Source organism: Balaenoptera musculus, chromosome 12 (genome assembly GCF_009873245.2).
Source record: "Balaenoptera musculus isolate JJ_BM4_2016_0621 chromosome 12, mBalMus1.pri.v3, whole genome shotgun sequence".
Lineage (NCBI taxonomy): Eukaryota > Metazoa > Chordata > Mammalia > Artiodactyla > Balaenopteridae > Balaenoptera > Balaenoptera musculus.
This window is the reverse complement of record NC_045796.1, coordinates 62,862,383-62,885,071: the sequence shown is the minus strand read 5'-3', so window position 1 is coordinate 62,885,071 and position 22,689 is coordinate 62,862,383.

The window sequence follows — 22,689 nt, the reverse complement described above, 5'->3', positions numbered from 1 at the left end:
AAATAGATCCAGAGACATGTAGGCATATTTCATATGTTAATGAACCTAGTATTGAAGGAATTACTACTGTTGGGACTCAGGTATCTCTGGAGATAAGGAGAGTCATTTTAGAGAGAGAGAAGAAGATAGCGGAAGAGTAAGACGCGGAGATCACCTTCCTTCCCACAGATACATTAGAAATACATCTACACGTGGAACTGCTCCTACAGAACACCCACTGAACGCTGGCAGAAAACGTCAGACCTCCCAAAAGGCAAGAAACTCCCCACATACTTGGGTAGGGCAAAAGAAAAAAGGAGAAAATATTTGCAAATGAAGCAACTGACAAAGGATTAATCTCCAAGATTTACAAGCAGCTCATGCAGCTCAATAACAAAAAAACAAACAACCCAATCCAAAAATGGGCAGAAGACCTAAATAGACATTTCTCCAAAGAAGATATACAGATTGCCAACAGACACATGAAAGAATGCTCAACATCATTAATCATTAGAGAAATGCAAATCAAAACTACAATGAAATATCATCTCACACCGGTCAGAATGGCCATCATCAAAAAATCTAGAAACAATAAATGCTGGAGAGGGTGTGGAGGAAAGGGAACACTCTTGCATTGTTGGTGGGAATGTAAATTGATACAGCCACTATGGAGAACAGTATGGAGGTTCCTTAAAAAGCTACAAATAGAACTACCATATGACCCAGCAATCCCACTACTGGGCATATACCCTGAGAAAACCATAGTTCAAAAAGAGTCATGTACCAAAATGTCCATTGCAGCTCTATTTCCAATAGCCAGGACATGGAAGCAACCTAAGTGTCCATCATCGGATGAATGGATAAAGAAGATGTGGCACATATATACAATGGAATATTACTCAGCCATAAAAAGAAATGAAATGGAGTTATTTGTAATGAGGTGGATGGAGTTAGAGTCTGTCATACAGAGTGAAGTAAGTCAGAAAGAGAAAAACAAATACAGTATGCTAACACATATATATGGAATCTAAGGAAAAAAACAAAAAGGCCATGAAGAACCTAGTGGCAAGATGGGAATAAAGACACAGACCTACTAGAGAATGGACTTGAGGATATGGGGAGGGGGAGGGATGAGATGTGACAGGGTGAGAGAGTGTCATGGACATATATACACTACCAAATGTAAAATAGATAGCTAGTGGGAAGCAGCCGCATAGCACAGGGAGATCAGCTTTGTGCTTTGTGACTACCTAGAGGGGTGGGATGGGGAGGGTGGGAGGGAGGGAGATGCAAGAGGGAAGAGATATGGGAACATATGTATATGTATAACTTGATTCATTTTGTTATAAAGCAGAAACTAACACACCATTGTAAAGCAATTATACTTCAATAAAGATGTTAAAAAAAAAAAAGAAGAGGCATTTTAAATATCACTGGGCTAGTTACAGTGTCAAGATACTGAAGAAAAAGAAAACAAACTCTCAATTTTTTAAAATAAATTTATTTATTTGTTTGTTTATTTATTTTTGGCTGCGTTGGGTCTTCGTTGCTGCACACGGGCTTTCTCTAGTTGCGGCGAGTGGGGGTTACTCTTCGTTGTGGTGCGTGAGCTTCTCACTGTGGTGGCTTCTCTTGTTGCAGAGCACAAGCTCTAGGCACGCAGGCTTCAGTAGTTGTGGCACATGAGCTCAGTAGTTGTGGCTCACGGCCTCTAGAGCGCAGACTCAGTAGTTGTGGTGCACGGGCTTAGTTGCTCCACAGTATGTGGGATCTTCCCAGACCAGGGCTCGAACCCATGTCCCCGGCATTGGCAGGTGGATTCTTAACACCTGCACCACCAGGGAAATCCCAAACTCTGTCAGTTTAAAGGCTCTCCCTCACCTTTACAGTCTCAGTTCTTCCCTTTAGATGTCAACAGAAAGAAATTCAGAAAAAAATTGAGGCAATAAGAGTTGAGGCCTGCATTGGATTCTGATTATTAGGAAGACATTTGATGACCACGCAGAATGAGTGGTGTCTGTGTGGGCGGTGGTACCCATGCTGACTAAGAAAAAAGGCTTTGGAGCTTCAGCACTCCCTATATGTGTGGCCCAGATGGGACAATATACTATCACATCACCAAAACCCTCAGGTTTTCCATGTGAGATGAAAGTATCTAAATTATAGAGCTGAGATGAAAATGAAATGAGAGAATTGATATAATTTTCTAGTGTATAGTAAGTGCTCAAGTAATATTAGCAGTTTCTATGTTGACATTTATTATTCCTGCAGATGCAAGACAGTCTGCCAGGCTGGATATTTTCCAGTTCCATTTATTTCTTTACTGACAGGCTTATTGTAGGATTCAAACAAATATATATATATATATATTTTATATGTATATATATATATATACATAAATATATGTATATATTTATATTTATATATATATATATACACACACAGCATGCAACCTGGCGAGCATATGCTATGTCAGCACACCTATACCCAGCATACTAAGCTGGTGCAAATTATGATGCAAAATATGATCAAGAGAAGCTAAAATCAGTAACTACTGTCACTTGAATGTTCTGTTTGTATTGATTTTGTTTTGGCTTTGGCAAACTCATTACATCTGAACCTAAAACCCTTGAAGTTTGAGATTAGGGTTTCTCTTCCATATTGCTGTTTCAAGTTAGTTTTTCTTCAATTTTCTTTCTCTTTAAGAATCTGTTTGTCAAATATCAACTCTCTAAGTGTTCTCTGGTGTCAGCACCTGATTTGAGGTACAAGTGATATTAAATTTGTCCATTAAATCATCAAATATGCAATATACCTAAAATATTCTTACTTTATATAGAAAATGGACATTCAACAGGTAGAGAGAAATGTAATGTGAAAATATGTCCACAATGGTCATGTATCAGACTTTTTGTCAACTCATAGACCCTTCTATAAAACATTAGTCCACTCTATTACATTGGCAAGTATAGTATTCGACATACAAATCAAGCATGATTTCTTGATGGAAAGATATTTCAGTTCTCAGAGTTCACTTTTAGATAAATAAATTATAGGAGACTATATATGTGGTTGCCAAGATGTGGGGGGAGGGAAGGATTAGGAGTTTGGGATTAGCAGAGGCAAACTATTATATATAGGATGGATAAACAACAAGGTCCTACTGTAGAGCACAGGGAACTGTATTCAGTATCCTGTGATAACCCATAAAGGCAAAGAATATGAAAAAGACTATAACAAAAGAAAAAACCATAGGAGAGTAGACTAAAACTACAAGGACCTATGAGGCATGCTGTTTAACCTATTTCTGTTTAAAATAACCTGCAGTTAATACTCTTAACTTATTATCATTAAAATTAATCACATTTTAGGAGCATTTGGCAATATGTTTACATTTGTTAAAATACATTTAACAACAATGAAACTAGGAAATCATTGTTTCAAGATGGCTTAGTAACCACATTGTTCATAATTATTTCATATCTCATTTTTCTCTTCATGGTTCTGGAGCACCTGAAAGCAGATTCTGTGGCTTCCTTTGTATTTTAGTGCCTCTTCTCACAAAATGCTTGACTTGTACTTCAAACTGACATTCATCATCACCAGTTGCTATATGTAAGCCATTAAAGGTGATGTTTTTGACAGTAAATGATGGCTTTGTGGCTTAAAACTAAGTGATGCCTGAATCTTACTCTGTCAATCGCCTTTAACCATCACTCTACCTCCCTTACTGCCCCCACCTTCAATGCAAGAATCTAAAGGAGCTGTTTACAAAGAAGAGTCACTGAATAGGAATCAAAGTACCACTTTCAAAAGCTACTCAATTTTGGAAACTTCTGTGCATGCTTCTAGGTTGGGGGTGTGGGCAGCTCTTGGATAATAGTCAAGGAAGGGTTTCTATTTACTCAGATTTAAATCTTGGACCCATCAGACTCTGCTTTACTTGTGGGGAGAAAGAGAAATATAGATGACTAATATGCATAGAAATTTCTTGGAAAACCACCTCCCTGGAAGAGGGTGGGCTAGAAGTGAAATAAGAGAGTTACAATTCATGGTTCTTGCTGATGGCAGACCTTACATAGCTCTGCTCACTGCATGGATGAAGAATGAGTAACAGTGGACAATATTTGGGCACTGCCCCTTAAGCACAGTAATCCCACTACTTAACGTCATAGTTCCATCAGTATTTGACATTCTGCTCAATCAAATTGGAAATGTGTTTTCTCTTGAAAGTGATTTAAGAAGGAAAACATGGAACTTCCTGGAGTCACAAGGGCAAGAAGGCTCTTAATTTTTGAATTTTATCAGGACTATTATCACTGTTTCTGAGTTAAGGGTAATTTCTTCCTTACCACCATATATTTTATAATTATTTGAAAGAAGCCAGTTTTTTTTCTCAAGAGAAATTACATAACTAATTGAATTTTTAAAAGGCTATATATTGCAACCCAAACTCTTAGTGTGTTTGGTATTTTTCAAATGGATAACAGGGCCTGGCCTGGCCCAAACAGTGCTGAAACTTCTGAATCATTCTGAAGGGCAAAATGGCATCAGGAAGATATAAGCCTTTGTTGTACAGGAATTTTGTGGCAGACTTAGGTGTTTCCTGTTATATAATAACTCATCATAATGGAAGAGTAAAATAGTGTTAAGCTTTCTAATATGATCATATATGATTCATGTTAATTTAGTCTCAAACTCCTCAAGTATAATATATTATTAATATTCAAATATTCCCACCAATCTTCACATTCTGACAAAAAGTTCAGATTTGAAAGTATAGTTGTCCCAGTTGAGGAAGGTGCTAAGAAGGACCCACTTTTGTGGATCCTGCATGGCTATATGGTTAAAATCCTGTTCATTCCATGAGTTCTTACATATGCAGTTGCCATTTGACTCATCAGTACAACATAAGCCAAAACTTAAAATGGCCATAGAGTGGATGAAGGACTCAGAGAACTGAAAATAGAGCCTTGGAGACTGATTGAAAAGAGGAGAAGAGAATTACTTTTTGCTGAACAAAGTATTAAAGAAAGAGAGCAATAATATAGTAACTGTTAGTAAAAGGAATGAAGGTCCTTTACCTTTGGTAATTGGAAAACTAAGAATGTGTAGACAAAAGTTGAGAACAGACTAAGCAAGTCGTGGTTGCCCCACGATGTGAGGAGTTTCAGAAATCTTGGAAAGTAAAGTATAAGCAGCAGCAACATAGGGCTAGGGGCAGAGGAGGAGAGAGAATGTAAGTCAGGTGAGATGAAACAAAGTTTTCTCATCTATATCCATGAATTGATGGGTGCCGAATGTGGGAGAGGGAGTGAGCTACAACTGTAGTGCAAAGTAGCCAGGTTGTGTCTTTGAGGGCATAGAAGTTCATGCATGCAATGAGGTTCTAGGAAAATCAAAATTGTCTATACCTTGAACAGAGAAGGAAGGATACCAGAGCTCCTGGATATAAATTCTAGCATCTGAAAGTTTATCAGTGGTTAAGGATGAAGTTAGTACATTTTAAAAACTGAGGTCACTGATGAATTCCAGAAATATATAGACCATACTTATAGCTATAATGATGGACTTAGTATATTTCTTCCCATTAAAATTTTTAACATGACTCTGGGTTAAGCAAGTAATCAATCAATCAATAGTACAGAAAGAAGTTTAGATAAGTTATTTTCATGTATGAGAACTTAAATATTAGAAAACATACTGATAGTATAAAAAACAAGATTGGTTTAATCATTAAAAATAGATTTAGTCATAAGTACTGTTGAAAGTGATGGATTTTTCTTTGATAGCATTTACTCTGACAATTGCTTGACATATACTAATGACTGTTCATGTATTGATATATGTATACATACCATTTAGAATAAAATCTTGCCTTGGAGGAAGAACAATAAAATATACAACAAACTTAGGTTAATAGTTTTATGGAAAAAAGTTATGCTATAAATGTTGTAAAGATAGATCTTATAAATAAAATCTTGCAGATTGGATTCCCTCAACTGAGACCAAACTCTTGACAGTCATTTATATTTGAAACTTGAATATTAATAGAATGCCTAAAGTTCATACTGTTAGAGAAGGTCATATGTTATTATTAAGAACAAGATTGATCTGCAATTACACTACTTATTGAATTTAGTATATGACTACAAATCTTTTTTTCTCTCCCATTTTTAATATGCTTTATGAAGAATAAGGAAAACCAAATGCATTAATAAAGGAGGTAAAATAATCTTGTTCTCTCAACACTAGTCTTTTAAAATTATTGGAGAAATGACTTGAGTCACTCGACTAAATCTCTAATATTAAATATCTTATGACCTTCTTGAAATTTAAAACATAGATTAAAAATTCTTTATAGGAATTAAAGATTACTTTAATGGTTTTCTCCCAAACTCTCCATGTCATAAATCTGGCTATTTAAAATACAAAATTTACAGTGTATTTAATAATTTATACTTTTTTTATTTCCCTAATGCATAGCTTAGTGCCTTTTTATTTCCTTCTTTAGGTTTTCCTTCTTTAGGTTCTTTATGCAGAACTATCATTAATGAAGACAATTTCTTTTTAAAAGCTCTTCACTTACTTTATGAATCCAGGATAAAACACAAATACATTCTATTGTTCATTTAAGTGTCAGGACAATATCTTTGGTTGGTGTAACATATGTTATGGAACCTACACTCTGATACTCAATGGAAATTCTGTTTAGTCCTGGTCACTGGCCCACTCCCTGCCCTATGATAGGCACATAACTAAGGTCTGTCATGGTTCCATTTCTCAGGATGAGAATTATTAAGTAATGAGTATGCGGGAAAATCAGAGCCCTCTGGCTATCGTTCCAGTACATGGAGAAAAGAACAAATAAAATAGGGAGAGAGAGAGAGAGAGAAAAAAACTGATGATATCATCTGAGTATCCAGATAGAGTTTTGTCTGAGGCTAGTGCTACTCCTAGACTCTTCAGTTCTGGAAACCAATGAGTTTCCCCTTTTACTTCAGTCAGTTTGGGTTGATTTTTCAATGACTTACATCTAAAAGTGTCCTAATGTATGTGCTTAAAACATTTAAGCCCTTCACGTGACAGGCACTTTGTGAAGCACTGAGAGCCAAATATGAACAATGGAGAATCAGTTCTCTAGAACAATGGTTCTTAAGGACACTGTCCCAAGTGTCCAGGTATTTTGTGATATGTTGGAACTAATTTATTACTGAGAGTAGTTAAATTTTTTATTCGTGCAAAAATTTTTGATACGTTAGTGTTATTTCAAGGATATTCTTATATAACATTTTCTCTCTTTTCTTCTAAGAAAAAGTGACTCAAATTAAAAATTATAAAATAGTATTCCTCTGCACCATATGCACCCACTCTGCAGAATACGAACACTCAGGATTCTCCCAATAGTTCTGAGAGTTCCCAGGTGAGGCTCTCTCACAAGCAGTATCACATATTCTCTAACCCAGGACTTCTTGCTGGGCCATAGTAACCACTGACTTGTGCCTAAGTCATGACAATGGGATCAATAAAGCATATATCACTGTACTAAATGCCCAGTGCTGCCGATAATCATGATAAATGTATGCTCAGAGGCTCTTTGGTCAGCCATTGCCAGGACATGAATATCCATTTAACTGTAGTTTCTTCTCCATTCCAAATGGAGGAGATGACCTTGGGATGATCTATGCTTCTGTACCTATTCCCAGGATTACATATCAGGACTTCGTTATGCTTCTAATGTGTTACAAACATTTGTGAGGATTTGATGGAGTAGCAGGAATTCTCCTTCATTGCTGGTGAGAATTCAAAATGGTACAGCTATTTTGGAAGGCAGTTTGGTTGTTTCTTAGAAATCTAGACATACTCTTACCATATGATCCAATAATTGCACTCCTTGGTATTCAACCAAATGAATTGAAAACTTATGTCTACACAAAAATCTGCATACAGATGTTTATAGCAGTTTTATTCATAATTAGCAAAACTTGGAAAGAACGAAGATTTCCTTCAGTAAGTGAATGGATAAACTGTGGTACATTCAGACAATGGGATATTATTTCATGCTAAAAACAAAAGTGCTAATGAACTATGAAAATACATGGAAGAGCTTCAAATGCATATTACTAAGTGAAAGAAGCCAATCTGAAAAGGCTACATACTGTATAATTCCAACTATATGGCATTCTAGAAAATGCAAAACTAAGAAGATGATGAAAAGATCAGTACTTGCAGGGGGTTGGGGAGGTTGGGATAAATTGGCAGAGCAAAGAGGACATTATGGGACAGTGAAAATTTTCTGTATGTAATTACAATAATGGATATATGTCATTATGCATTTGCCCAAAGCCATAGAAGGTACAATACCAAAAGTAAACCCTAAGATAAACTATGAACTTTGGGTGATAATGATGTGTCAAATATAAGTTCATCAGTTGTGACAAATGTACCACTCTGGTGAGTGATGTTGATAATGAGGGAGGCTATGCGTGTGATGGTGAAAATTCTGTGGAACACAATGTGCCAATATCTAACAAAATTGCATGTACATTTGCACTTTGATCCAGAAATCCTACTTCTAAGGCTCTACCTTGCATATACATATCCGCAAATACAAAATAATGAATACACTAGGTTATTCATTGCACCATTATTTGAAATAGCAAATTTTGAATAAAAACCAAATACCGGGATAGGGAGGGTGGGAAGGAGATGCAAGAGGGAGGGAATATGGGGATATATGTGTACGTATAGCTGATCCACTTTGTGATACAGCAGAAACTAACACACCATTGTAAAGCGATTATACTCCAATAAAGATGTTAAAAAAAAAACAACTAAATACCCATTCATAGAGGATATATTCATATAGAACAGCCACACAATGGAGTACTATTCAGTCATATAATAAAAAGGTAATTAGCTTTGAAATTAACTTTGAATTAACTCAGATACATCAAGAGTTTATATAGTATGATACCCTTTGTATAAGAAAATATATATACGTGTATATCCTCTTATATATGCATATATAATTGTAATATGTAATATATTACACACACAGAGAAAGGATAAACAGTAAATAATGCAAGTGGTTAATTTGAAGGTGGGTATAAAGAAAATGGAAAAGATGAAGGGATGGAGATAAGGATTCACAGATGAATGGCAACCAATAAATGTGGAAGGAATGACAGAAAAATAAACATCTTCAACCTCTAATGTAAAAATTAAGTCAGACAAGCATTATCAATAGATGCTGAAACCGCTGTGTGAAAAGTTGTTGGAAACAAGGATATTTCTACCTCTTCAAGATATAACACAAGAGATTACTAACACAATTACTAACACAAATAAATGGCTCTTTACAAATGAATGATTTGGTGGCCAAACTTTGTATCATCAATGATAGGACAACCTGATACGATGTTCTTATTATTGTGAAACAGTAAGAAACATATAATAACACCTCTGTACTATTCTTGCCAAAATTATTAATCTAAATCTATTCATGTGGAAACAATAAGAAAAAACAAGAATGTGATGCATTCTAACAGATCAAAGGCCTGGATTTATCAAAAAAATTCAATATTATGAGAAATTTAAAAGATAGAGGGACAGTTCAACATTGAAAGAAACTAAAGAGATCAAAAAAGAACAAATATAATTCGCCAACTGCAATTGGATCCTGGCGTTTTACCAAAAAAATTCTAAAAAATTTTAAGAACAATTAAGACATGAATATGGACAGCATATTAGGTCGTATTTTTAAAATAGCATTAATTTTTTAGATATGACATTGATATAGTGGTTATAAGAAAGAATGCTTTTATTCTTAAGAGATCCATGCCAATATATTCATTAGAGAAATTATAGAATGGCTATAAATTACTTTCAAATGGTTCAGGAAATGAAAAAAAATATGTCCATGTATTTAAAGAAAGAACAATTTTGAAAAAAAATATTGATGTGTAAATCTAGCTATGTACTGATTGCATATGTACCTATTGTAAAATTCCTCCAATTTTTCTATAGGTTTGATTTTTGTCAAAGATAGAAATAAGATGCAAAACTTCTTACTGGAATTGCTAATTTGAAAAGATGACTTGTTTTTTGAAATTAAAATATAAAATAGAGATCATTTATCTGGTGAATCAATATAACCAAAGAAGATTTTTCTAATACAATCCTAATATGTATGTTTCTCCACCCCCTACCCCTCAGCCCGCCATTTGCTGAAATCCCTGTAGAGGACATAGTTGCAAAGTTGACATTTAAATTAAGGGACATCACAAAAATTAAACAATTTATGAAACATTTTCTTAATGGTTTTACTCAAATATAGACGTTAGCAGAAAGTCTGTTTGCAAGATACTCATCTCCAAATGCCTCAAGCTCCCTCAGGAGCCCTGCATCATTCAGGGATTGGAGTTGTAAGAAAAACAAAAACAAAGATCAGGGATAACTGGATTCTGAAGGGTCATATGTCATCATCAGAACTTGGTCTTGCCCTCTCCATCTCTTAGTTTTGCCTTGTATTGGTGGAATTGTCAGGCTGGCTGTCCACTTATGCTGACCAGGTTTATGCCAGCAGCTTGAGTCTGTTTCCTTCCCACCCTCTTGCAACTCCAATAGCTGGAGATAGTTTCCTCTTTCCTCTGATTATTCTCTCTTGGATCAGATACTAATCCTGAAGAAATCCTTGTGGCCAGGGACATGAGACTGATTTACTGGGCTCACATTGCCCAAATCTAAAAGAGGACTGACATCATAGCACCTGGGCTACCGAAACTGAAAAAAAGAGAATGCTCCCCACCCCCAAGTTAGAATTTTTTAGCATGAAAAGTGAGAATGAGAGCTGAGCAGGCAAAACCAACAGCTGTCAACTACAAGTGCCATGGCCATTTCTGGCCACCGGAACTGCACACTTTATTTTCTTCACACTTTGTGACTTCCAATAAGCTACATGAATAATATCTGGAGATTTAAATTTTCTCTTCTAATCAGTGTTCCCCTATATATTTTTATTTTTATAGAATGAACTATCTTTGATTACAATTTTCTTGATTTCACACTCATCTTTATTGAGCTGAACACATGTAATACTTGTTTGTTATAAATTATGAATCTTTTCTGTATTAATTTGTTTCTCATTATTTTTTGTACTATTCAATTTCTAGTCATATTTCTAGAAAGTTAAATTAATATTAAGGGTGAGATACTAATCTCTAAAGCAAAGAGATTCTGATACAAGGATGATACATTTTTAATACAGAACAAAGTTGTCACAGTAATACATTAATTTTCTGGAGCATAAGGTGACTTTTACTCTAGAAGCAGCAGATATTCATCACTTTTGTCCTTCATTAGTGAGATAAAATCATTCTTGATGGGCATGAAAGAGCACCATGTTATAAACTATCATATTTCTTTTCATATAAAATGAACAGAAAATATAAAAATCATCTTGTAAATATGAGTTTTATACTCTCCTTATTAGGGTTCAAAAAACCCATGTACTTAACAATTCATTATGTTTTTCAATGATTCATATATACTAACTACTGATCCATTGGATCCTTCTGAATTTTTTCTTTTATAGAATTATATCAAGCAACTTTTTCTTCAGCACGAGACAATCCTAAAATCTCAAAGGTTGGCAACACTATTTAGTTCTCACTCATGTTACACAAATGCTGAGGGTTGGCTTCACTTGGCTGGGTTTTGCTGGAATTGGTGGGCTGCCACTAGATCTTTCTGTGTTTGGCTTTGCTCCACATGAGCAGGACCCAGGCTGAAAAATCAGCCACTACCACAATGTACTGCTGTAATGGCAGAAGGCAGAAGTTCAAGGTGATTGACAGAAACCTGCAATACTTCTAACGACTTCTGATAAGATGAAGCATCTGTTATATCTGTTCAAATCTGATTGGCCAAGACAAGTCACATGGCAAAGCCCAACATCACTGGGGCATGAAATTATACTTCTCCCATGAGTGGGGGCAGGTGTAAGTAAGTGGGTGGTGAATATTTGGAGACTAATAATACTATCTACCACAGAAGGTAACCAAGAAGCTGACTTATTTTACTATGTTTGTTAGTAGCTAGGCAACTATTCATCCACCTGCTAATTTACACACACATTGTTTGAATGTCACTCAGATTTACCTTCATCTATTTGTGAACACTGTGAGATGTATAAGCATGTTTGTAGTTGCGAGTGTTCAAAAAACTGCTATCTGCGAGAACCTTAAAAAAATGATAGCAACCTGGCACATTTATATACCATAGGAGTAATGAACAAATGTATTCATTTATAAACATTTCACCTTCAAGTTCCTGCCCTTCAGCCATACAAACATGATTTGAAGACTTTAAACATACAACAATTTAATCACAAATATCTTCCAGCTGCTGGCCAGTAATGACATTTCTTATTGTCTCTCTTTTTCTTCTCTCAAGGAAAAGAGAGTATAAGAAAAACTGCCAGATGTCACAAGTTGCAACCTTGATAAACACGGTGCAGTCTCAAAAACAGATGGAGGTGTCTGAGGCTCACTGCATGCCATGATTCTGCTCTTTCTCTGGTGTGACTCACTAGAGGTGATTATCGTGGAGCCCAGATGCTGGCTCTGCAGCTGCCGCCCGGAGCTGCACCCTCTCTCTGTGTCCTCTACTTTATACAATGAGTTCGAAAACATTTAGGCCCTGCTGGGCATGTGTTTTTGTTTTCATTTTTTTATGATTAGTCAGTAGTGAAATGAAATGGGCTCTGAAGATAATAAATCAAATTTAACAAGGAAGCAAAGACAATTTTTTCCTGAGGCAATGCTAGCATTTTGTGTAAGTACAACACAGGAGAGCTTGGTAACTGCGTAAGATGCAAGCTGAGCCAAATTCCAAGAGATTGAACCAACTTTAATGATAATGGCATTCTAAGATGTAAGCCTAAAAGTTAGATCTTCTTGAGAGCAAGAATTTTAGCTACATCTAGTCCACCTAAGATCTATTCTACCACATGAAGTAGGTGTTTTGGAGTCAGATGATTTACATGTGAGAATGGAGAAAAACAGTATGAGTAAATTAAATAGTAGTAGACCAGAAATTCCAAGTAGTCAACCAATATTATAATTGGAGGAATCAAGGAAAGATGTTATTGACCAGGAATGAGACAGAATATTGAAATTTTAATATTACAACCTGTTTCAAGCATCCAACTTTAACAAGTGCTAGGTAGACTAGATGCCCAGGGGAAGTTTAAGGCTGAACACAAGGCACAATTCAGTAGATTTACTTCCCTGCATAACACGTGGAATGTGGCACACACAAGGAGGGGAATTAGATTTGTTAAGGGAATTAGCAATTATTTGCTACTTACATATATTTTTTTAAAGTGGATGACAGGATAGCAGATTAGAGGAAAGGAGAGAAAACCAGCTTACAATCTCAAAGTAACTAACACTCTGATTCAGGAGCTAAGACATATACCCAAGAGACAGTAGCATCGTATAGGAACCAAGTACTTCTGCACAAATATCAATATAAGTTTCTTATTAAGGGCAAGGATCATGTCTTTCTTATGAATATTCTGGCTCTAGCACTAGTCTTTATTAGGTAACTAACAAATATTCACTGAATAAACACAAAGTAGGCTAAATTAGAGTAAAATTCTTATTGGCCAGTACTTCAAGGAGTAATGGGCATGATTTGGCAGAAAAGAATGGGAGAGAAATCCATGTGGGAGAAATTGTTAGAAAATAAAAGGTGAATTACATATAGCATTTAAATTTGCAATGTCTAAAAAATATAGACTGAATTCCTGACTTTAAATTCAAGACCAGAGGGAAAGGGAAGTACCATAAGTTTATTTAAGTGACTAAAGAGGAATAAATGCCACCTAAGGAAAAGTGTTCTTGGAACCAGATGTAGCCTGAGTTGTAATAGGAATAACAGAAGGCAGAAAAACTACTTGAAGACTCATAAATATTCCAGCATTAGTTGAAGACGGGCTAGTGTAGGTCATGGGAAAAGAATACAATGATCAGACATAGTCTGTGAGAACTGATTTACATGTGAAAATTGAGAAAAATAATAAAAATAGAGAGTACTAGACACCCCAAGCAGTCCATCAATATTATAATTGGAAGAAATGAGGAAAGATGTGTTATTGGCTGAAGAGATGGTTAGGAGAAGACAGCACACTGAATTTTTTAATATTACAACTTGTTGCAAGCATACAGATTTAATGAATGCTATAGTTTTGTCATATTTGTTTACCCTCCTCTCTTTTAAACAAATAAAACAATACAGATGCCTTTGAACTTCTTTCTTTCCCATTCATTTCTCCCCATGATCAAAGGCAGGCATTAAAATTGATTCATGTTTACAGTCTATGTTTTTATACCTTTATTAAATCTGTGTGATTCCATAAAGTATTGATTATGGTATTTAAAATTTATCTAAATATTTCATTTTGCAGGTTGCTTTTTTACACTCAGCATCTTTGGTTACCTATGTAGATACTTGTAATACAGGCATATGTTGGCAATGTTGCAGGTTCAGTTCTAGACCACCACAATAAAGTGAATCACACAAATTTTTTGATTTCCCAGTGCATATAAAAATTATGTTTACACTGTACTGTAGTCTGTTAAGTATTCAATAGCATAATGTCTAAAAACACAATGTACATCCCTTAATCAAAACATAATTTATTGCTAAAAAGTGTTTACCATCATCTGAGCCTTCAGGAAGTTGTAATATTTTTGCTGGTGGAGGGTCTTGCCTCAATGTTAGTGGCTGCTTACTGATCAGGCTAGTGGTTGCTGAAAGCTGAGGTGCTATGGAAATTTCTTAAAATAAGATAACAATGAAGTCAGCCACACCGATTGACTCTTCCTTTCACAAATGATTTCTCTATGGCATACAATGCTATTTGATAACATTTTACCCACTAGAGCTTCTTTCAAAATTGGAGTCAATCCTTTCAAATGCTGCCACTGCTTTATCAGCTAAGTTTATGTAATATTCTAAATACTTGCTGTCATTTTAATAATCTTCACAGTATCTTCACCACGAGTAGTTTCCTTCTCAAGAAACCACTTTCTTTGCTCATCCATAAGAAGCAACTCCTTGTCCATTAGTTCCATCGTGAGATTGCAGCAATTTAGTCACATCTTCAGGCTCCACTTCTAATTCTAGTTTGCTTGCTATTTCCACCGTATCTGCAGTTACTTCCTCCGCTAAAGTCTTAAGTCCCTCAAAGTGATCTATGAGGGCTGGAATCAACTTCTTCCGAATCTCCTATTAATGTTGATATTTTGAACTCTTCCCATGTTCTTAATGGCATCTAGAATGGCGGATATTTTTCAGAAAGTTTTCAATTTACTTTGCCCAGATCCATCAAAGGAATCAATATCTATGGCAGCTGTAGAACTACGAAATGTATTTTTTTAAATAATAAGACTTGAAAGTCAAAATGACTGTTTGATCCATGAGCTGCAGAATAGATGTTGTGTTAGCAGGCATTAAAACAACATGAGTCTTCTTGTACATCTCCACTGGCACTCTTGGGTGACCAGGTGCATTGTCAATGAGCGGTAATATACTGAAAGGAATCATTTTTTTCCTAAGCAGTAGAACTCAACAGTGAGCTTAACATATTCAGTAAACCATGTTGTAAACAGATGTGTTGTCATCCAGGCTTTGTTATTCTATTTATACAACACAGGCAGAGTAGACTTAGCATAATTCTTAAGGGACCTACGATTTTTGCAATGCTAAATGAGCATTGGCTTCAACTTAGAGTCACCAGCTGCATTAGCCCCCAAGACAAGAGAATCAGCCTGTCCTTTGAAGCTTTGAAATCAGGCATTGATTTCTCCTCTCTAGCTATGAAAGTCCTAGATGACATCCTCTTCCAACAGAATCCTGCTTCATCTACCTTGAATATCTATTGTTTAGTGTAGTCACCTTCATGAATTATCTTAGCTAGATCTTCTGTGTAACTTGCTGCAGGCAGCAGCTTCTACATCGGCACTTGCTGCTTCACCTTGCACTTCTATGTGATGGAGACGACTTTCTTCCTTAAATCTCAGGAATCAACCTCTGCTAGATTCAAACTTTTCTTCTGCAACTTCCTCACCTCTTTCAGTTTCCATAGAATGGAAGAGAGTTAGAGTCTTGCTCTGGGTTGGGCTTTGGCTTAACAGAATGTTGTGGCTGATTTGATCTATCCAGACCACTAAAACTTCCTTCCTATTGGCAATAAGGCTGTTTGGCTTTCTTATCATTCGTGCATTCCCTGGGGTAGTACTTTTAATTTCCTTCAAGAACTTTTCCTTTGCATTCACAGTGTAGCTGTTTGGGGCAAGAAGCTTAGTTTTCTGCCTATCTTCACTTTCCATATGCCTTACTCACTAAGCTTAATCATTTCTAACTTTTGATTTAAAGTGAGAGATGTGAGACTCTTCCTTTCATTTGAACACTTAGAGACTGTTATAGGGTTATTAATGGTCCTAATTTCAATATTTTTGTGTCTTGGGGAATAGGGAGGGCCGAGGAGAGGGAGAGAAACAGAGTTATGGCTAGTTGGTGGAGCAGTCAGAACACAGACAACATTTATCAATTAAATTAATTGTCTCATATGGGGGCAGTTCTTGGTGCCCCAAAACAATGAACAATAGTAACATCAAAGACTGCTGATCACAGATCACCATAGCAAGTAAATGATAATTTAAAAGTTTAAAATATTGTGAGAGTTACCAAAATGTGACAGAGACACGAAGTGAGCCAATGCTGTTGGAAAAATGGTACTGATAGACTTGCTTGGTGCAGGGTTGCCACAAACCTTCAATTTGTAAAAAATGCAGTGTCCGAGAAGTGCAATAAAGGTATACCTGTACAAGTTTCATTCACTCTGGTTCATCCACTGTCATTGATTTATTGACTTTGTTTACGGTATCTTTGGCCATACAGAAATTTTCAACTGTAATGTCTAATTTATCAATCTGTTCTTGTAGGGTTTGTACTCTGTGTATCTTGTCTAAGAGGTTCATCTTTGGCTTGAAGTAATAGTACTCCTCTTTATTGTTTGTTTATTGTGTTTGTTGTTTCAAATTTACTTCTAGAATGTGGGACTTAGAAATATAATTTTCTGCTTTTCAATATGGATAATCCAATTATCCATTTACTAAATCATCAATATTTTCTCCACTTGCTTTTAATGTCACCTCTATCATACAGAAAGTTGTCTTATATCTATCTGTAGGTGATATTTTCTTTCTGATGTATTTGTTATCCTTGCACTAACACCACAATTATTTCCATTTTTATAACATCATTAGTATTGGTGAGACCACCACTTGTAAATATCTACCAAAAGCTTGCTGGGAATTTGATTGGATTATGTTGAATTTATGGACTGATTTTGGGAGATATGACATTTTTATGGTATCGTCTTCCCATTCATGAAAAATATATCTCAGTTTATTTAGTTCTGACTTATAGTCATCACAAACTTTTTATAATATCCTACATAAAATTCTCCTATTATAGTTAGCTAGATTTATATACAGATTATAACTTTAGTTGCTATTTTTAACAGGATTGCTTTAAAATTTCAATTTCTATTTGACTTTTACTGGTGAATAGAAACACTGTTGATTTTTTTGCATTCCTTTCTTATACATATCAAATCATAAAACTCCCTGAGCGGTTCTAATATTTTTTTTTTTTAATAAATTTATTTATTTATTTATAGCTGTGTTGGGTCTTCGCCTCTGCGCAAGGGCTTTCTCTAGTTGCGGCGAGCAGGTGCCACTCTTCATCGCCGTGCGCGGGCCTCTCACTGTCGCGGCCTCTCTTGTTGCGGAGCACAAGCTCCAGACGCGCAGGCTCAGTAGTTATGGCTCACGGGCCTAGTTGCTCCGCGGCATGTGGGATCTTCCCAGACCAGGGCTCGAACCCGTGTCCCCTGCATTGGCAGGCAGATTCTCAACCACTGCGCCACCAGGGAAGCCCAAAATGTGTAACTTTTAATAAGAATTATGACTTAGACTTTTTATTTACTTATTGCATTGGCTAGAACTGTCCACTATATTTAGCCACCAACCATATATGGCTATTTAAATATATTAGTTAAATTTAAATAAAATTAACTACTCAGTTCCTCAGTTGCTATAGAGACATTTCAAGTGTTCCATAGCCATATGTGGCTACTGGCTACCATATTGTACAACGTAGAAATAGAACATTTCCATCATCACAGGAAGTTTAGTGGGCAGTCCCAGGCTAGAACCTTCAGTGTAATAAGGAATAGCACATACAAGACTTCTCACTATATTAATTTCATATTGCTGTATAACTAACTATCTCAAACTTTGTGGCTTAAAACAGCACAAATTTATTATCTCACAGTTTCTGCAGGTCAGATACCTGAGCACAGAGCACAGTGTGATGGGATTCTCTAATCAGTGTCTTACTAGGCTGATATCAAGTTGTGGACCAGGGGTGCACTTCTCACAGAGATATTGACATCTTCCAAGCTGACTGGTTCTGGCAGCATTAATTCCTTTGCGATTGTAGGAATGAGGGCCCCAGTTTCCTACCAGCTATTGCCCACGACTACTTTCAGCTACCCGAAACCACCTGCAGTTCCTTGCCATGTGGCCCTCATGGGCAGTTTACAACATGGATGTTTGATACAGTAGTATTGTATAGTATGAGTTAACCACAATGTGCTTATACATTCTCCTCTGTGGGTTGTTTACAGTTTGGGACTATTATAAATACATCTGTGAACATTCTTATATTACTCCTTTAAACATATATTTTTATTTAGCTTGGATAAATATGTAGAAATGGAATGTTTAGGTCACAAGGGTATGGATGTTTAATTTCCTTAAGTTTATCAACAGCCAGTTTTTCAAGGTAATGGTACCATTTTATATTCTCATCAGGATTGTATAAAGAAATAATTCCTTTTTAAATCCTTTAAGGTTGTTCTATTATTTGTATTGCTTCAAGAATAAATGTTCCTAGTTGTTCAATTTGGGAATACCTTTTATTGCATATATTACACTTATTTTTCTTCTTGTACTTTAAAACTTTAATTTTTATCTCATTTGAGTGGTAGTTATCCTCTCCTCATCTAGCAGTTTTGCAGCCCCTACCTAGCCTCCTGGAGGCCTCATTTTTGAAACAGTTTTTATTGTGACTCTCAGCCCCTGAGAGTCATATATTAATTGAAACGTATCTGGTGTATTTACCAGCTTTGCTAAAGTCTATTTGCGCAACTCTCTCTGCTTTCTTCAGGTTCTTCAGGTAGAAGTTCAAACTTTAGACTGGGCAACAATTTCGACTCCTTTCAGCATCCTTTCCCAGGAGGGCTAGAAGGACAGAAGCCACTGATTCCACCTTCAGTCTGGCTCTGATCCCCTCACATGTGTGGCCTATTTTCCATTTTATTTACTCAGAAGGAAAAAAAAACTCCAGGCCACCTTTTCCTGGGTTCATTTGCAAGAGTCCAGTAAGCACACAGAGTTAGCTGTCAGTCACTGTTCTTTTTATGTTCATTGTGTTTCATGTTAATACATTGTCCTTGGAGATGTATAGCTTGCTCTTATACACAGCTATGCCTTTTAAATGTAATTAAACATTTATTTCTATCATTGCTGTTTGTTTGGAGTTGCAAGTAGTTGATTAATGTTTGAACTCTCAGAATCATCTTGACTGGAATGTCTTTGAAGTTTTTAACTTTAGCTATCGAAATTAATATAATTATGTTCATGATGATTGAAAATGTATATAAGGGAAATACATAATCAACCAAAAACTTCTCATACAAATTTACTTATGTTTACCTGGAAAATTTATTTCCTTATCTTTGTTCTTACTTATGACTCTTTGCATCACTTACACAAAATCATAAATGGAGAACATTGATAAGATAGATATTTTGTTCTGATTTATTTTTATCAACCAATTTAATGGAATGGAGACTCAGAGTGTGAAATACGTTTTCAATTATTGTTTTCCTACAGCAGTGATGTAATTGCACTTACCCCTTAATATTCGCTTTCCAAAGACCCATTATAGCCAATAATAAATATTTTCATAACAGCTACCTATGATTATGATATACAGCCTGTATAGAGGTTAAACCAATGATTTTGATGAAACAGCTATACGTTAATCATCTTGTCACAGAGAACCATGGTTAATAAATTGCAGTAAATGGTTTACCCTGATGGTTTCTTAAAATGAAACAGTTATATGAGGTAACAACTGAAATGAATGTTTAAAAGTCCAGAGAGAAAATTGGTTTACATTTGCTATACAGATATTTTAATACAATCCACTTAAGTTTTATTGATTTCTTGCAACATTGGTATCGTGAGAAAGCCCTTCTAGGTACTATTATCCATTTCAAGAAGGTGAAGATGAACGAGATTTATTTCAATGGACTGAGAGAACTAGAATTCATTACCTTCATAGCTATTATTACTAGAGACTTCATAACATAAAGTCTAATGAAATACTTTTGAGAAACAAAAAGTCTGGGTGCACAAATAAAGATAAAGCAAGGGGAAAAAGCTGTCCAATTCAGTAAATATTTCCAGCCCTACTGGAAAGTTGAGATGCTGGCTAAACCACTTAAAAATTTCATTTGAGTTTTCTTGAAAATATTTGGAGACCAAAATCAGAAATGTTCACTAGAGTCACAGTCTAGTTTAGTAGAAAGGAATATAGTAGAAATAAATGGACAAAATGCTCTACCATTGAAATAATAAAAATTATTTAAGACCTGGAAAATATTACAGGTAATGAGTAAATGAAAAAAAATTCCAGTGGAGAATGCATGGCAGAGATATTAGTCCTCACTAGACACATGTGAGCACAAGCTTCAGGTATAGCAACTGCAGCTTTGGCTCAGGAGTACATTGCTGATGATTCCCCAAATGATGCAAAAGTACAAATTATGGATAACCTACTGGAAGGTGCCTTTACAACTAGCTGGAGCAGAGATCAAAGCAGGATGTTGGGAATTTGGAGAAAGCAAGTGTAACACTGTGTTAGTGGGTAGTACTCATGAGATAAGGTGCATCCTGTGTTCCTGTGTCCCATGGTCAATTCAATATTGGCCTGCATCAGAGACACAAAGCTTAAAGTAGAAAAAGAATTAAGAAGCTGATGTTATAAGGGAGTGTCAAGTAAGGCTTCAAAATAATAGATGACCTGAGGGCAAAATTCTAGTTTCTTTGGAAGATGGGTATGTTTCAAAGAAGACTTAATGAGAGATGATTATACATTAGCAGCCCTTTTTTTGTCTTCTCAAATGGTAGGCAGAGTAGTGGCTCCACACAGAGATCCATGTCCTAATCTCCAAAATCTCAGAATATATTACTTTTTATGGCAGATGGACTTTTCAGATGAGACTAAGTTAAGCATCTTCAAATGGGAAAATTTTCCTGGATGTATCTGGGTGGGCCCAATATAAGACACTTACAGGGATCCTTATAAGAGGGAGGCAGGAGTGTCAGACTCAGAGAAGAATGATAGAAAAGCAGATGTTGAAGTGATGCAGTCAAGTCAAGCAATGCAGTGGCCGCCTAAAGCTGAAAAAGGCAAGGAACAGGTTCTCTCCTAAGGCTTCCAAAGGAATACAGTCCTGCTGACTCGCTGTAGAATTTGACCTCCAGAACGATAAGAGAAAAATTTGTTTTGTTTTAAGACATGAAATTTTTGGTAATTTGTTACAGCAACAATAGGAAACTAGCACAAATATGTAGTCATACTTTCCCCAATCGATTTGATCTCACAGATCATATATTCTACAAACCTAGGGCAAATTGATCAGTCTTGTGATGAGGCTGAAAGCCACATTTTGTCTGTCCACTTTTCTTTCTTCATATTCTGCTTTCACCTTAAGCAGAGTCTGGGAACTTTATCTTTCCTGTGATAATTTCTCTGGGAGCTAAGATTAACTTTTTCTAATTTTACTATTTGCAGAACCAGCTTTATGATAGTATTATATGCTCCATGAAGAAGTAAAATACATGAGATTCTCTGGAGAGATTGACTGGTTGCATCTACCCTTGCTCTACACAGAGAATCTGAAGGAGACCCCTATCCAAGAGTAAGAACTAGAAGTTGGTTAGAAACAAACTGAGCTCTTACCCTCCTTTAGGTTTTAATAATGTTAGGCTTTTAATATTTTGAACATTGACAATAATAAAGTGATTACATTTTTGGATTTTAATTTCTGCCTTGATATTTGGTTATCAGAAGGGCATTACCATTTTCAACTTTGGATCATTTTATGAAACATCAGTTCAATATCAAGGTAACTGATGTTATCAAAAGATCTCTATAAAAAATACAGAGAACTATCTTGGACCATGCATTAGTTTGCTCGGGTTGCCATAGAAAAATACTATGTACTTAGTGGATTAAACAACAGAAATTTATTTTTTAACAGTTTGGAGGCTGGAAGCAAAAGATCAGAGTGCCAGCATGATCAGGTTCTAGAAAGGGCTCTCTTCCTGGCTTATAGATGACCATGTTCTCATCATGTCCTCACATGGCACAGAGAGCACATAAGCAAGCTCTGTGTTGTCTCTTCTTATAAAGGAACTAATACCACATCATGACAATCCCACTCTCATGACACCATCTAAGTACCTCCCAAAGCCTTATCTCCAAATACCATCAGTT